This window comes from Pleurodeles waltl, chromosome 1_1 (genome assembly GCF_031143425.1).
Source record: "Pleurodeles waltl isolate 20211129_DDA chromosome 1_1, aPleWal1.hap1.20221129, whole genome shotgun sequence".
Classification (NCBI taxonomy): domain Eukaryota; kingdom Metazoa; phylum Chordata; class Amphibia; order Caudata; family Salamandridae; genus Pleurodeles; species Pleurodeles waltl.
Window position 1 is genome coordinate 891,299,867 of NC_090436.1, and position 17,895 is coordinate 891,317,761.

The following is a 17,895-nucleotide window of genomic DNA, read 5'->3' on the forward strand; positions in this document are numbered from 1 at the left end:
CTGAGAGGAGCCACAATTTCCTTCCACCCAGCGTTCCCCCAAGTCTCCCGATAAAAATGGTACCTCACTTGTGTGGGTAGGCCTAGCGCCCACGAAAGGAAATGGCCCAAAACACAATGTGGACACATCCCAATTTTTTTTGAGAAAACAGAGGTGTTTTTTGCAAAGTGCCTACATGTAGATTTTCGCCCCTCGCTCAGCCGGCACCTAGGGAAACCTACCAAACCTGTGCCTTTTTGAAAACTAGAGGCCTGGGGGAATCCAAGATGGGTTGACTTGTGGGGCTCTGACTAGGTTCTGTTACCCAGAATCCTTTGCAAACCTCAAAATTTGGCTAAAAACACATTTTCCTCACATTTCGGTGACAGAAAGTTCTGGAATCTGAGAGGAGCCACAAATTTCCTTCCACCCAGCGTTCCCCCAAGTCTCCCGATAAAAATGGTACCTCACTTGTGTGGGTAGGCCTAGCGCCCACGAAAGGAAATGGCCCAAAACACAATGTGGACACATCCCAATTTTTTTAGAGAAAACAGAGGTGTTTTTTGCAAAGTGCCTACATGTAGATTTTGGCCCCTCGCTCAGCCGGCACCTAGGGAAACCTACCAAATCTGTGCCTTTTTGAAAACTAGAGGCCTGGGGGAATCCAAGATGGGTTGACTTGTGGGGCTCTGACTAGGTTCTGTTACCCAGAATCCTTTGCAAACCTCAAAATTTGGCTAAAAAAACAAATTTTCCTCACATTTCGGTGACTGAAAGTTCTGGAATCTGAGAGGAGCCACAAATTTCCTTCCACCCAGCATTCCCCCAAGTCTCCCGATAAAAATGGTACCTCACTTGTGTGGGTAGGCCTAGCGCCCACGAAAGGAAATGGCCCAAAACACAACGTGGACACATCCCATTTTTTTACAGAAAACAAAGGTGTTTTTTGCAAAGTGCCTACCTGTACATTTTGGCGCCTAACTCAGCCGGCACCTAGGGAAACCTACCAAACCAGCACATTTTTGAAAACTAGAGACCTAGGGAATCCAAGATGGGGTGACTTGTGGGGCTCTGACCAGGTTCTGTTAACCAGAATCCTTTGCAAACCTCAAATTTTGACTAAAAAAACACATTTTCCTCACATTTCGGTGACAGAAAGTTCTGGAATCTGAGAGGAGCCACAAATTTCCTTCCATCCAGCGTTCCCCCAAGTCTCCCGATAAAAATGGTACCTCACTTGTGTGGGTAGGCCTAGCGCCAACAAAAGGAAATGGCCCAAAACACAACGTGGACACATCCCATTTTTTTTACAGAAAACAGAAGTGTTTTTTGCAAAGTGCCTACCTGTAGATTTTGGCCCCTAGCTCAGCCGGCACCTAGGGAAACCTACCAAACCTGTGCATTTTTTAAAACTAGAGACCTAGGGGAATCTAAGATGGGGTGACTTGTGGGGCTCTGACTAGGTTCTGTTACCCAGAATCCTTTGCAAACCTCAAAATTTGGCTAAAAAAACACATTTTCCTCACATTTCGGTGACAGAAAGTTCTGGAATCTGAGAGGAGCCACAAATTTCCTTCCACCCAGCGTTCCCCCAAGTCTCCCGATAAAAATGGTACCTCACTTGTGTGGGTAGGCCTAGCGCCCACGAAAGGAAATGGCCCAAAACACAACGTGGACACATCCCATTTTTTTACAGAAAACAGAGGTGTTTTTTGCAAAGTGCCTACCTGTAGATTTTGGCCCCTAGCTCAGCCGGCACCTAGTGAAACCTATCAAACCTGTGCATTTTTGAAAACTAGAGACCTAGGGGAATCTAAGATGGGGTGACTTGTGGGGCTCTGACCAGGTCTGTTACCCAGAATCCTTTGCAAACCTCAAAATTTGGCTAAAAAAACACATTTTCCTCACATTTCGGTGACAGAAAGTTCTGGAATCTGAGAGGAGCCACAAATTTCCTTCCACCCAGCGTTCCCCCAAGTCTCCCGATAAAAATGATACCTCACTTGTGTGGGTAGGCCTAGCGCCCACGAAAGGAAATGGCCCAAAACACAATGTGGACACATCCCAATTTTTTTAGAGAAAACAGAGGTGTTTTTTGCAAAGTGCCTACATGTAGATTTTGGCCCCTCGCTCAGCCGGCACCTAGGGAAACCTACCAAACCTGTGCCTTTTTGAAAACTAGAGGCCTGGGGTAATCGAAGATGGGTTGACTTGTGGGGCTCTGACTAGGTTCTGTTACCCAGAATCCTTTGCAAACCTCAAAATTTGGCTAAAAAAACAATTTTCCTCACATTTCGGTGACTGAAAGTTCTGGAATCTGAGAGGAGCCACAAATTTCCTTCCACCCAGCATTCCCCCAAGTCTCCCGATAAAAATGGTACCTCACTTGTGTGGGTAGGCCTAGCGCCCACGAAAGGAAATGGCCCAAAACACAACGTGGACACATCCCATTTTTTTACAGAAAACAAAGGTGTTTTTTGCAAAGTGCCTACCTGTACATTTTGGCCCCTAACTCAGCCGGCACCTAGGGAAACCTACCAAACCAGCACATTTTTGAAAACTAGAGACCTAGGGGAATCCAAGATGGGGTGACTTGTGGGGCTCTGACCAGGTTCTGTTAACCAGAATCCTTTGCAAACCTCAAATTTTGACTAAAAAAACAAATTTTCCTCACATTTCGGTGACAGAAAGTTCTGGAATCTGAGAGGAGCCACAAATTTCCTTCCATCCAGCGTTCCCCCAAGTCTCCCGATAAAAATGGTACCTCACTTGTGTGGGTAGGCCTAGCGCCAACAAAAGGAAATGGCCCAAAACACAATGTAGACACATCCCATTTTTTTTACAGAAAACAGAAGTGTTTTTTGCAAAGTGCCCACCTGTAGATTTTGGCCCCTAGATCAGCCGGCACCTAGGGAAACCTACCAAACCTGTGCATTTTTTAAAACTAGAGACCTAGGGGAATCTAAGATGGGGTGACTTGTGGGGCTCTGACCAGGTTCTGTTACCCAGAATCCTTTGCAAACCTCAAAATTTGGCTAAAAAAAAACACATTTTCCTCACATTTCGGTGACAGAAAGTTCAGGAATCTGAGAGGAGCCACAAATTTCCTTCCACCCAGCGTTCCCCCAAGTCTCCCGATAAAAATGGTACCTCACTTGTGTGGGTAGGCCTAGCGCCCACGAAAGAAAATGGCCCAAAACACAACGTGGACACATCCCATTTTTTTTACAGAAAACAGAGGTGTTTTTTGCAAAGTGCCTACCTGTAGATTTTGGCCCCTAACTCAGCCGGCACCTAGGGAAAAATACCAAACCAGCACATTTTTGAAAACTAGAGACCTAGGGAATCCAAGATGGGGTGACTTGTGGGGCTCTGACCAGGTTCTGTTACCCAGAATCCTTTGCAAACCTCAAATTTTGACTAAAAAAAAAAAAAATCCTCACATTTCGGTGACAGAAATTCTGGAATCTGAGAGGAGCCACAAATTTCCTTCCACCCAGCGTTCCCCCAAGTCTCCCGATAAAAATGGTACCTCACTTGTGTGGGTAGGCATAGCGCCCACGAAAGGAAATGGCCCAAAACACAACGTGGACACATCCCTTTTTTTCTTTTTACAGAAAACAGAGGTGTTTTTTGCAAAGTGCCTACCTGTAGATTTTGTCCCCTAGCTCAGCCGGCACCTAGGGAAACCTACCAAACCTGTGCCTTTTTGAAAACTAGAGGCCTGGGGGAATCCAAGATGGGTTGACTTGTGGGGCTCTGACTAGGTTCTGTTACCCAGAATCCTTTGCAAACCTCAAAATTTGGCTAAAAAAACACTTTTTCCTCACATTTCGGTGACTGAAAGTTCTGGAATCTGAGAGGAGCCACAAATTTCCTTCCACCCAGCATTCCCCCAAGTCTCCCGATAAAAATGGTACCTCACTTGTGTGGGTAGGCCTAGCGCCCACGAAAGGAAATGGCCCAAAACACAACGTGGACACATCCCATTTTTTTACAGAAAACAAAGGTGTTTTTTGCAAAGTGCCTACCTCTACATTTTGGCCCTAACTCAGCCGGCACCTAGGGAAACCTACCAAACCAGCACATTTTTGAAAACTAGAGACCTAGGGGAATCCAAGATGGGGTGACTTGTGGGGCTCTGACCAGGTTCTGTTACCCAGAATCCTTTGCAAACCTCAAAATTTGGCTAAAAAAAACACATTTTCCTCACATTTCGGTGACAGAAAGTTCTGGAATCTCAGAGGAGCCACAAATTTCCTTCCACCCAGCGTTCCCCCAAGTCTCCCGATAAAAATGGTACCTCACTTGTGTGGGTAGGCCTAGCGCCCACGAATGGAAATGGCCCAAAACACAACGTGGACACATCCCATTTTTTTACAGAAAACAAAGGTGTTTTTTGCAAAGTGCCTACCTGTAGATTTTGGCCCCTAACTCATCCGGCACCTAGGGAAAAATACCAAACCAGCACATTTTTGAAAACTAGAGACCTAGGGAATCCAAGATGGGGTGACTTGTGGGGCTCTGACCAGGTTCTGTTACCCAGAATCCTTTGCAAACCTCAAATTTTGACTAAAAAAAAATAAAAATCCTCACATTTCGGTGACAGAAATTCTGGAATCTGAGAGGAGCCACAATTTCCTTCCACCCAGCGTTCCCCCAAGTCTCCCGATAAAAATGGTACCTCACTTGTGTGGGTAGGCCTAGCGCCCACGAAAGGAAATGGCCCAAAACACAATGTGGACACATCCCAATTTTTTTTGAGAAAACAGAGGTGTTTTTTGCAAAGTGCCTACATGTAGATTTTGGCCCCTCGCTCAGCCGGCACCTAAGGAAACCTACCAAACCTGTGCCTTTTTGAAAACTAGAGGCCTGGGGGAATCCAAGATGGGTTGACTTGTGGGGCTCTGACCAGGTTCTGTTACCCAGAATCCTTTGCAAACCTCAAAATTTGGCTAAAAAAAACACATTTTCCTCACATTTCGGTGACAGAAAGTTCTGGAATCTCAGAGGAGCCACAAATTTCCTTCCACCCAGCGTTCCCCCAAGTCTCCCGATAAAAATGGTACCTCACTTGTGTGGGTAGGCCTAGCGCCCACGAAAGGAAATGGCCCAAAACACAACGTGGACACATCCCATTTTTTTACAGAAAACAAAGGTGTTTTTTGCAAAGTGCCTACCTGTACATTTTGGCGCCTAACTCAGCCGGCACCTAGGGAAACCTACCAAACCAGCACATTTTTGAAAACTAGAGACCTAGGGAATCCAAGATGGGGTGACTTGTGGGGCTCTGACCAGGTTCTGTTAACCAGAATCCTTTGCAAACCTCAAATTTTGACTAAAAAAACAAATTTTCCTCACATTTCGGTGACAGAAAGTTCTGGAATCTGAGAGGAGCCACAAATTTCCTTCCATCCAGCGTTCCCCCAAGTCTCCCGATAAAAATGGTACCTCACTTGTGTGGGTAGGCCTAGCGCCAACAAAAGGAAATGGCCCAAAACACAACGTGGACACATCCCATTTTTTTTACAGAAAACAGAAGTGTTTTTTGCAAAGTGCCTACCTGTAGATTTTGGCCCCTAGCTCAGCCGGCACCTAGGGAAACCTACCAAACCTGTGCATTTTTTAAAACTAGAGACCTAGGGGAATCTAAGATGGGGTGACTTGTGGGGCTCTGACTAGGTTCTGTTACCCAGAATCCTTTGCAAACCTCAAAATTTGGCTAAAAAAACACATTTTCCTCACATTTCGGTGACAGAAAGTTCTGGAATCTGAGAGGAGCCACAAATTTCCTTCCACCCAGCGTTCCCCCAAGTCTCCCGATAAAAATGGTACCTCACTTGTGTGGGTAGGCCTAGCGCCCACGAAAGGAAATGGCCCAAAACACAACGTGGACACATCCCATTTTTTTACAGAAAACAGAGGTGTTTTTTGCAAAGTGCCTACCTGTAGATTTTGGCACCTAACTCAGCCGGCACCTAGGGAAAAATACCAACCCAGCACATTTTTGAAAACTAGAGACCTAGGGAATCCAAGATGGGGTGACTTGTGGGGCTCTGACCAGGTTCTGTTACCCAGAATCCTTTGCAAACCTCAAATTTTGACTAAAAAAAAAAAAATTCCTCACATTGCGGTGACAGAAATTCTGGAATCTGAGAGGAGCCACAATTTCCTTCCACCCAGCGTTCCCCCAAGTCTCCCGATAAAAATGGTACCTCACTTGTGTGGGTAGGCCTAGCGCCCACGAAAGGAAATGGCCCAAAACACAATGTGGACACATCCCAATTTTTTTTAGAGAAAACAGAGGTGTTTTTTGCAAAGTGCCTACATGTAGATTTTGGCCCCTCGCTCAGCTGGCACCTAGGGAAACCTACCAAACCTGTGCCTTTTTGAAAACTAAAGGCCTGGGGGAATCCAAGATGGGTTGACTTGTGGGGCTCTGACTAGGTTCTGTTACCCAGAATCCTTTGCAAACCTCAAAATTTGGCTAAAAAAACACATTTTCCTCACATTTCGGTGACTGAAAGTTCTGGAATCTGAGAGGAGCCACAAATTTCCTTCCACCCAGCATTCCCCCAAGTCTCCCGATAAAAATGGTACCTCACTTGTGTGGGTAGGCCTAGCGCCCACGAAAGGAAATGGCCCAAAACACAACGTGGACACATCCCATTTTTTTACAGAAAACAAAGGTGTTTTTTGCAAAGTGCCTACCTGTACATTTTGGCGCCTAACTCAGCCGGCACCTAGGGAAACCTACCAAACCAGCACATTTTTGAAAACTAGAGACCTAGGGAATCCAAGATGGGGTGACTTGTGGGGCTCTGACCAGGTTCTGTTACCCAGAATCCTTTGCAAACCTCAAATTTTGACTAAAAAAAAAAAAATTCCTCACATTTCGGTGACAGAAATTCTGGAATCTGAGAGGAGCCACAATTTCCTTTCACCCAGCGTTCCCCCAAGTCTCCCGATAAAAATGGTACCTCACTTGTGTGGGTAGGCCTAGCGCCCATGAAAGGAAATGGCCCAAAACACAACGTGGACACATCCCTTTTTTTCTTTTTACAGAAAACAGAGGTGTTTTTTGCAAAGTGCCTACCTGTAGATTTTGGCCCCTAGCTCAGCCGGCACCTAGTGAAACCTATCAAACCTGTGCATTTTTGAAAACTAGAGACCTAGGGGAATCTAAGATGGGGTGACTTGTGGGGCTCTGACCAGGTCTGTTACCCAGAATCCTTTGCAAACCTCAAAATTTGGCTAAAAAAACACATTTTCCTCACATTTCGGTGACAGAAAGTTCTGGAATCTGAGAGGAGCCACAAATTTCCTTCCACCCAGCGTTCCCCCAAGTCTCCCGATAAAAATGGTACCTCACTTGTGTGGGTAGGCCTAGCGCCCACGAAAGGAAATGGCCCAAAACACAATGTGGACACATCCCAATTTTTTTAGAGAAAACAGAGGTGTTTTTTGCAAAGTGCCTACATGTAGATTTTGGCCCCTCGCTCAGCCGGCACCTAGGGAAACCTACCAAACCTGTGCCTTTTTGAAAACTAGAGGCCTGGGGAAATCGAAGATGGGTTGACTTGTGGGGCTCTGACTAGGTTCTGTTACCCAGAATCCTTTGCAAACCTCAAAATTTGGCTAAAAAAACATATTTTCCTCACATTTCGGTGACTGAAAGTTCTGGAATCTGAGAGGAGCCACAAATTTCCTTCCACCCAGCATTCCCCCAAGTCTCCCGATAAAAATGGTACCTCACTTGTGTGGGTAGGCCTAGCGCCCACGAAAGGAAATGGCCCAAAACACAACGTGGACACATCCCATTTTTTTACAGAAAACAAAGGTGTTTTTTGCAAAGTGCCTACCTGTACATTTTGGCCCCTAACTCAGCCGGCACCTAGGGAAACCTACCAAACCAGCACATTTTTGAAAACTAGAGACCTAGGGGAATCCAAGATGGGGTGACTTGTGGGGCTCTGACCAGGTTCTGTTAACCAGAATCCTTTGCAAACCTCAAATTTTGACTAAAAAAACAAATTTTCCTCACATTTCGGTGACAGAAAGTTCTGGAATCTGAGAGGAGCCACAAATTTCCTTCCATCCAGCGTTCCCCCAAGTCTCCCGATAAAAATGGTACCTCACTTGTGTGGGTAGGCCTAGCGCCAACAAAAGGAAATGGCCCAAAACACAATGTGGACACATCCCATTTTTTTTACAGAAAACAGAAGTGTTTTTTGCAAAGTGCCCACCTGTAGATTTTGGCCCCTAGATCAGCCGGCACCTAGGGAAACCTACCAAACCTGTGCATTTTTTAAAACTAGAGACCTAGGGGAATCTAAGATGGGGTGACTTGTGGGGCTCTGACCAGGTTCTGTTACCCAGAATCCTTTGCAAACCTCAAAATTTGGCTAAAAAAACACATTTTCCTCACATTTCGGTGACAGAAAGTTCTGGAATCTGAGAGGAGCCACAAATTTCCTTCCACCCAGCGTTCCCCCAAGTCTCCCGATAAAAATGGTACCTCACTTGTGTGGGTAGGCCTAGCGCCCACGAAAGAAAATGGCCCAAAACACAACGTGGACACATCCCATTTTTTTTACAGAAAACAGAGGTGTTTTTTGCAAAGTGCCTACCTGTAGATTTTGGCCCCTAACTCAGCCGGCACCTAGGGAAAAATACCAAACCAGCACATTTTTGAAAACTAGAGACCTAGGGAATCCAAGATGGGGTGACTTGTGGGGCTCTGACCAGGTTCTGTTACCCAGAATCCTTTGCAAACCTCAAATTTTGACTAAAAAAAAAAAAAAATCCTCACATTTCGGTGACAGAAAGTTCTGGAATCTGAGAGGAGCCACAAATTTCCTTCCACCCAGCGTTCCCCCAAGTCTCCCGATAAAAATGGTACCTCACTTGTGTGGGTAGGCCTAGCACCACCGAAAGGAAATGGCCCAAAACACAACGTGGACACATCCCATTTTTTTACAGAAAACAGAGGTGTTTTTTGCAAAGTGCCTACCTGTAGATTTTGGCCCCTAGCTCAGCCGGCACCTAGTGAAACCTATCAAACCTGTGCATTTTTGAAAACTAGAGACCTAGGGGAATCTAAGATGGGGTGACTTGTGGGGCTCTGACCAGGTCTGTTACCCAGAATCCTTTGCAAACCTCAAAATTTGGCTAAAAAAACACATTTTCCTCACATTTCGGTGACAGAAAGTTCTGGAATCTGAGAGGAGCCACAAATTTCCTTCCACCCAGCGTTCCCCCAAGTCTCCCGATAAAAATGATACCTCACTTGTGTGGGTAGGCCTAGCGCCCACGAAAGGAAATGGCCCAAAACACAATGTGGACACATCCCAATTTTTTTAGAGAAAACAGAGGTGTTTTTTGCAAAGTGCCTACATGTAGATTTTGGCCCCTCGCTCAGCCGGCACCTAGGGAAACCTACCAAACCTGTGCCTTTTTGAAAACTAGAGGCCTGGGGTAATCGAAGATGGGTTGACTTGTGGGGCTCTGACTAGGTTCTGTTACCCAGAATCCTTTGCAAACCTCAAAATTTGGCTAAAAAAACAATTTTCCTCACATTTCGGTGACTGAAAGTTCTGGAATCTGAGAGGAGCCACAAATTTCCTTCCACCCAGCATTCCCCCAAGTCTCCCGATAAAAATGGTACCTCACTTGTGTGGGTAGGCCTAGCGCCCACGAAAGGAAATGGCCCAAAACACAACGTGGACACATCCCATTTTTTTACAGAAAACAAAGGTGTTTTTTGCAAAGTGCCTACCTGTACATTTTGGCCCCTAACTCAGCCGGCACCTAGGGAAACCTACCAAACCAGCACATTTTTGAAAACTAGAGACCTAGGGGAATCCAAGATGGGGTGACTTGTGGGGCTCTGACCAGGTTCTGTTAACCAGAATCCTTTGCAAACCTCAAATTTTGACTAAAAAAACAAATTTTCCTCACATTTCGGTGACAGAAAGTTCTGGAATCTGAGAGGAGCCACAAATTTCCTTCCATCCAGCGTTCCCCCAAGTCTCCCGATAAAAATGGTACCTCACTTGTGTGGGTAGGCCTAGCGCCAACAAAAGGAAATGGCCCAAAACACAATGTGGACACATCCCATTTTTTTTACAGAAAACAGAAGTGTTTTTTGCAAAGTGCCCACCTGTAGATTTTGGCCCCTAGATCAGCCGGCACCTAGGGAAACCTACCAAACCTGTGCATTTTTTAAAACTAGAGACCTAGGGGAATCTAAGATGGGGTGACTTGTGGGGCTCTGACCAGGTTCTGTTACCCAGAATCCTTTGCAAACCTCAAAATTTGGCTAAAAAAACACATTTTCCTCACATTTCGGTGACAGAAAGTTCAGGAATCTGAGAGGAGCCACAAATTTCCTTCCACCCAGCGTTCCCCCAAGTCTCCCGATAAAAATGGTACCTCACTTGTGTGGGTAGGCCTAGCGCCCACGAAAGAAAATGGCCCAAAACACAACGTGGACACATCCCATTTTTTTTACAGAAAACAGAGGTGTTTTTTGCAAAGTGCCTACCTGTAGATTTTGGCCCCTAACTCAGCCGGCACCTAGGGAAAAATACCAAACCAGCACATTTTTGAAAACTAGAGACCTAGGGAATCCAAGATGGGGTGACTTGTGGGGCTCTGACCAGGTTCTGTTACCCAGAATCCTTTGCAAACCTCAAATTTTGACTAAAAAAAAAAAAAAATCCTCACATTTCGGTGACAGAAATTCTGGAATCTGAGAGGAGCCACAAATTTCCTTCCACCCAGCGTTCCCCCAAGTCTCCCGATAAAAATGGTACCTCACTTGTGTGGGTAGGCATAGCGCCCACGAAAGGAAATGGCCCAAAACACAACGTGGACACATCCCTTTTTTTCTTTTTACAGAAAACAGAGGTGTTTTTTGCAAAGTGCCTACCTGTAGATTTTGTCCCCTAGCTCAGCCGGCACCTAGGGAAACCTACCAAACCTGTGCCTTTTTGAAAACTAGAGGCCTGGGGGAATCCAAGATGGGTTGACTTGTGGGGCTCTGACTAGGTTCTGTTACCCAGAATCCTTTGCAAACCTCAAAATTTGGCTAAAAAAACACTTTTTCCTCACATTTCGGTGACTGAAAGTTCTGGAATCTGAGAGGAGCCACAAATTTCCTTCCACACAGCATTCCCCCAAGTCTCCCGATAAAAATGGTACCTCACTAGTGTGGGTAGGCCTAGCGCCCACGAAAGGAAATGGCCCAAAACACAACGTGGACACATCCCATTTTTTTACAGAAAACAAAGGTGTTTTTTGCAAAGTGCCTACCTGTACATTTTGGCCCCTAACTCAGCCGGCACCTAGGGAAACCTACCAAACCAGCACATTTTTGAAAACTAGAGACCTAGGGGAATCCAAGATGGGGTGACTTGTGGGGCTCTGACCAGGTTCTGTTACCCAGAATCCTTTGCAAACCTCAAATTTTGACTAAAAAAAAAAAATTCCTCACATTTCAGTGACAGAAATTCTGGAATCTGAGAGGAGCCACAATTTCCTTCCACCCAGCATTCCCCCAAGTCTCCCGATAAAAATGGTACCTCACTTGTGTGGGTAGGCCTAGCGCCCACGAAAGGAAATGGCCCAAAACACAACGTGGACACATCCCTTTTTTTCTTTTTACAGAAAACAGAGGTGTTTTTTGCAAAGTGCCTACCTGTAGATTTTGGCCCCTAGCTCAGCCGGCACCTAGTGAAACCTATCAAACCTGTGCATTTTTGAAAACTAGAGACCTAGGGGAATCTAAGATGGGGTGACTTGTGGGGCTCTGACCAGGTCTGTTACCCAGAATCCTTTGCAAACCTCAAAATTTGGCTAAAAAAAACACATTTTCCTCACATTTCGGTGACAGAAAGTTCTGGAATCTGAGAGGAGCCACAAATTTCCTTCCACCCAGCGTTCCCCCAAGTCTCCCGATAAAAATGGTACCTCACTTGTGTGGGTAGGCCTAGCGCCCACGAAAGGAAATGGCCCAAAACACAACGTGGACACATCCCTTTTTTTCTTTTTACAGAAAACAGAGGTGTTTTTTGCAAAGTGCCTACCTGTAGATTTTGTCCCCTAGCTCAGCCGGCACCTAGGGAAACCTACCAAACCTGTGCCTTTTTCAAAACTAGAGGCCTGGGGGAATCCAAGATGGGTTGACTTGTGGGGCTCTGACTAGGTTCTGTTACCCAGAATCCTTTGCAAACCTCAAAATTTGGCTAAAAAAACACTTTTTCCTCACATTTCGGTGACTGAAAGTTCTGGAATCTGAGAGGAGCCACAAATTTCCTTCCACCCAGCATTCCCCCAAGTCTCCCGATAAAAATGGTACCTCACTTGTGTGGGTAGGCCTAGCGCCCACGAAAGGAAATGGCCCAAAACACAACGTGGACACATCCCATTTTTTTACAGAAAACAAAGGTGTTTTTTGCAAAGTGCCTACCTGTACATTTTGTCCCCTAACTCAGCCGGCACCTAGGGAAACCTACCAAACCAGCACATTTTTGAAAACTAGAGACCTAGGGGAATCCAAGATGGGGTGACTTGTGGGGCTCTGACCAGGTTCTGTTACCCAGAATCCTTTGCAAACCTCAAAATTTGGCTAAAAAAACACATTTTCCTCACATTTCGGTGACAGAAAGTTCTGGAATCTCAGAGGAGCCACAAATTTCCTTCCACCCAGCGTTCCCCCAAGTCTCCCGATAAAAATGGTACCTCACTTGTGTGGGTAGGCCTAGCGCCCACGACAGGAAATGGCCCAAAACACAACGTGGACACATCCCATTTTTTTACAGAAAACAGAGGTGTTTTTTGCAAAGTGCCTACCTGTAGATTTTGGCCCCTAACTCATCCGGCACCTAGGGAAAAATACCAAACCAGCACATTTTTGAAAACTAGAGACCTAGGGAATCCAAGATGGGGTGACTTGTGGGGCTCTGACCAGGTTCTGTTACCCAGAATCCTTTGCAAACCTCAAATTTTGACTAAAAAAAAAAAAAAATCCTCACATTTCGGTGACAGAAATTCTGGAATCTGAGAGGAGCCACAATTTCCTTCCACCCAGCGTTCCCCCAAGTCTCCCGATAAAAATGGTACCTCACTTGTGTGGGTAGGCCTAGCGCCCACGAAAGGAAATGGCCCAAAACACAATGTGGACACATCCCAATTTTTTTTTAGAAAACAGAGGTGTTTTTTGCAAAGTGCCTACATGTAGATTTTGGCCCCTCGCTCAGCCGGCACCTAGGGAAACCTACCAAACCTGTGCCTTTTTGAAAACTAGAGGCCTGGGGGAATCCAAGATGGGTTGACTTGTGGGGCTCTGACTAGGTTCTGTTACCCAGAATCCTTTGCAAACCTCAAAATTTGGCTAAAAAAACACATTTTCCTCAAATTTCGGTGACTGAAAGTTCTGGAATCTGAGAGGAGCCACAAATTTCCTTCCACCCAGCATTCCCCCAAGTCTCCCGATAAAAATGGTACCTCACTTTTGTGGGTAGGCCTAGCGCCCACGAAAGGAAATGGCCCAAAACACAACGTGGACACATCCCATTTTTTTACAGAAAACAGGTGTTTTTTGCAAAGTGCCTACCTGTACATTTTGGCCCCTAACTCAGCCGGCACCTAGGGAAACCTACCAAACCAGCACATTTTTGAAAATTAGAGACCTAGGGGAATCCAAGATAGGGTTACTTGTGGGGCTCTGACCAGGTTCTGTTAACCAGAATCCTTTGCAAACCTCAAATTTTGACTAAAAAAACAAATTTTCATCACATTTCGGTGACAGAAAGTTCTGGAATCTGAGAGGAGCCACAAATTTCCTTCCACCCAGCGTTCCCCCAAGTCTCCCGATAAAAATGGTACCTCACTTGTGTGGGTAGGCCTAGCGCCCACGAAAGGAAATGGCCCAAAACACAATGTGGACACATCCCAATTTTTTTAGAGAAAACAGAGGTGTTTTTTGCAAAGTGCCTACATGTAGATTTTGGCCCCTCGCTCAGCCGGCACCTAGGGAAACCTACCAAATCTGTGACTTTTTGAAAACTAGAGGCCTGGGGGAATCCAAGATGGGTTGACTTGTGGGGCTCTGACTAGGTTCTGTTACCCAGAATCCTTTGCAAACCTCAAAATTTGGCTAAAAAAACAAATTTTCCTCACATTTCGGTGACTGAAAGTTCTGGAATCTGAGAGGAGCCACAAATTTCCTTCCACCCAGCATTCCCCCAAGTCTCCCGATAAAAATGTACCTCACTTGTGTGGGTAGGCCTAGCGCCCACGAAAGGAAATGGCCCAAAACACAACGTGGACACATCCCATTTTTTTACAGAAAACAAAGGTGTTTTTTGCAAAGTGCCTACCTGTACATTTTGGCCCCTAACTCAGCCGGCACCTAGGGAAACCTACCAAACCAGCACATTTTTGAAAACTAGAGACCTAGGGGAATCCAAGATGGGGTGACTTGTGGGGCTCTGACCAGGTTCTGTTAACCAGAATCCTTTGCAAACCTCAAATTTTGACTAAAAAAACAAATTTTCCTCACATTTCGGTGACAGAAAGTTCTGGAATCTGAGAGGAGCCACAAATTTCCTTACATCCAGCGTTCCCCCAAGTCTCCCGATAAAAATGGTACCTCACTTGTGTGGGTAGGCCTAGCGCCAACAAAAGGAAATGGCCCAAAACACAACGTGGACACATCCCATTTTTTTTACAGAAAACAGAAGTGTTTTTTGCAAAGTGCCTACCTGTAGATTTTGGCCCCTAGCTCAGCCGGCACCTAGGGAAACCTACCAAACCTGTGCATTTTTTAAAACTAGAGACCTAGGGGAATCTAAGATGGGGTGACTTGTGGGGCTCTGACTAGGTTCTGTTACCCAGAATCCTTTGCAAACCTCAAAATTTGGCTAAAAAAACACATTTTCCTCACATTTCGGTGACAGAAAGTTCTGGAATCTGAGAGGAGCCACAAATTTCCTTCCACCCAGCGTTCCCCCAAGTCTCCCGATAAAAATGGTACCTCACTTGTGTGGGTAGGCCCAGCGCCCACGAAAGGAAATGGCCCAAAACACAACGTGGACACATCCCATTTTTTTACAGAAAACAGAGGTGTTTTTTGCAAAGTGCCTACCTGTAGATTTTGGCCCCTAACTCAGCCGGCACCTAGGGAAAAATACCAACCCAGCACATTTTTGAAAACTAGAGACCTAGGGAATCCAAGATGGGGTGACTTGTGGGGCTCTGACCAGGTTCTGTTACCCAGAATCCTTTGCAAACCTCAAATTTTGACTAAAAAAAAAAAAATTCCTCACATTTCGGTGACAGAAATTCTGGAATCTGAGAGGAGCCACAATTTCCTTCCACCCAGCGTTCCCCCAAGTCTCCCGATAAAAATGGTACCTCACTTGTGTGGGTAGGCCTAGCGCCCACGAAAGGAAATGGCCCAAAACACAACGTGGACACATCCCTTTTTTTCTTTTTACAGAAAAAAGAGGTGTTTTTTGCAAAGTGCCTACCTGTAGATTTTGGCCCCTAGCTCAGCCGGCACCTAGTGAAACCTACCAAACCTGTGCATTTTTGAAAACTAGAGACCTAGGGGAATCTAAGATGGGGTGACTTGTGGGGCTCTGACCAGGTCTGTTACCCAGAATCCTTTGCAAACCTCAAAATTTCGCTAAAAAAACACATTTTCCTCACATTTCGGTGACAGAAAGTTCTGGAATCTGAGAGGAGCCACAAATTTCCTTCCACCCAGCGTTCCCCCAAGTCTCCCGATAAAAATGGTACCTCACTTGTTTGGGTAGGCCTAGCGCCCACGAAAGGAAATGGCCCAAAACACAATGTGGACACATCCCAATTTTTTTAGAGAAAACAGAGGTGTTTTTTGCAAAGTGCCTACATGTAGATTTTGGCCCCTCGCTCAGCCGGCACCTAGGGAAACCTACCAAACCTGTGCCTTTTTTAAAACTAGAGGCCTGGGGGAATCGAAGATGGGTTGACTTGTGGGGCTCTGACTAGGTTCTGTTACCCAGAATCCTTTGCAAACCTCAAAATTTGGCTAAAAAAACAAATTTTCCTCACATTTCGGTGACTGAAAGTTCTGGAATCTGAGAGGAGCCACAAATTTCCTTCCACCCAGCATTCCCCCAAGTCTCCCGATAAAAATGGTACCTCACTTGTGTGGGTAGGCCTAGCGCCCACGAAAGGAAATGGCCCAAAACACAACGTGGACACATCCCATTTTTTTACAGAAAACAAAGGTGTTTTTTGCAAAGTGCCTACCTGTACATTTTGGCCCCTAACTCAGCCGGCACCTAGGGAAACCTACCAAACCAGCACATTTTTGAAAACTAGAGACCTAGGGGAATCCAAGATGGGGTGACTTGTGGGGCTCTGACCAGGTTCTGTTAACCAGAATCCTTTGCAAACCTCAAATTTTGACTAAAAAAACAAATTTTCCTCACATTTCGGTGACAGAAAGTTCTGGAATCTGAGAGGAGCCACAAATTTCCTTCCATCCAGCGTTCCCCCAAGTCTCCCGATAAAAATGGTACCTCACTTGTGTGGGTAGGCCTAGCGCCAACAAAAGGAAATGGCCCAAAACACAACGTGGACACATCCCATTTTTTTACAGAAAACAGAGGTGTTTTTTGCAAAGTGCCTACCTGTAGATTTTGGCCCCTAACTCAGCCAGCACCTAGGGAAAAATACCAAACCAGCACATTTTTGAAAACTAGAGACCTAGGGAATCCAAGATGGGGTGACTTGTGGGGCTCTGACCAGGTTCTGTTACCCAGAATCCTTTGCAAACCTCAAATTTTGACTAAAAAAAAAAAAATTCCTCACATTTCGGTGACAGAAATTCTGGAATCTGAGAGGAGCCACAATTTCCTTCCACCCAGCGTTCCCCCAAGTCTCCCGATAAAAATGGTACCTCACTTGTGTGGGTAGGCCTAGCGCCCACGAAAGGAAATGGCCCAAAACACAATGTGGACACATCCCAATTTGTTTTTAGAGAAAACAGAGGTGTTTTTTGCAAAGTGCCTACATGTAGATTTTGGCCCCTCGCTCAGCTGGCACCTAGGGAAACCTACCAAACCTGTGCCTTTTTGAAAACTAGAGGCCTGGGGGAATCCAAGATGGGTTGACTTGTGGGGCTCTGACTAGGTTCTGTTACCCAGAATCCTTTGCAAACCTCAAAATTTGGCTAAAAAAACACATTTTCCTCACATTTCGGTGACAGAAAGTTCTGGAATCTGAGAGGAGCCACAAATTTCCTTCCACCCAGCGTTCCCCCAAGTCTCCCGATAAAAATGGTACCTCACTTGTGTGGGTAGGCCTAGCGCCAACAAAAGGAAATGGCCCAAAACACAACGTGGACACATCCCATTTTTTTTACACAAAACAGAAGTGTTTTTTGCAAAGTGCCTACATGTAGATTTTGGCCCCTAGCTCAGCCGGCACCTAGTGAAACCTACCAAACCTGTGCATTTTTGAAAACTAGAGACCTAGGGGAATCTAAGATGGGGTGACTTGTGGGGCTCTGACCAGGTCTGTTACCCAGAATCCTTTGCAAACCTCAAAATTTGGCTAAAAAAACACATTTTCCTCACATTTCGGTGACAGAAAGTTCTGGAATCTGAGAGGAGCCACAAATTTCCTTCCACCCAGCGTTCCCCCAAGTCTCCCGATAAAAATGGTACCTCACTTGTGTGGGTAGGCCTAGCGCCCACGAAAGGAAATGGCCCAAAACACAATGTGGACACATCCCAATTTTTTTAGAGAAAACAGAGGTGTTTTTTGCAAAGTGCCTACATGTAGATTTTGGCCCCTCGCTCAGCCGGCACCTAGGGAAACCTACCAAACCTGTGCCTTTTTGAAAACTAGAGGCCTGGG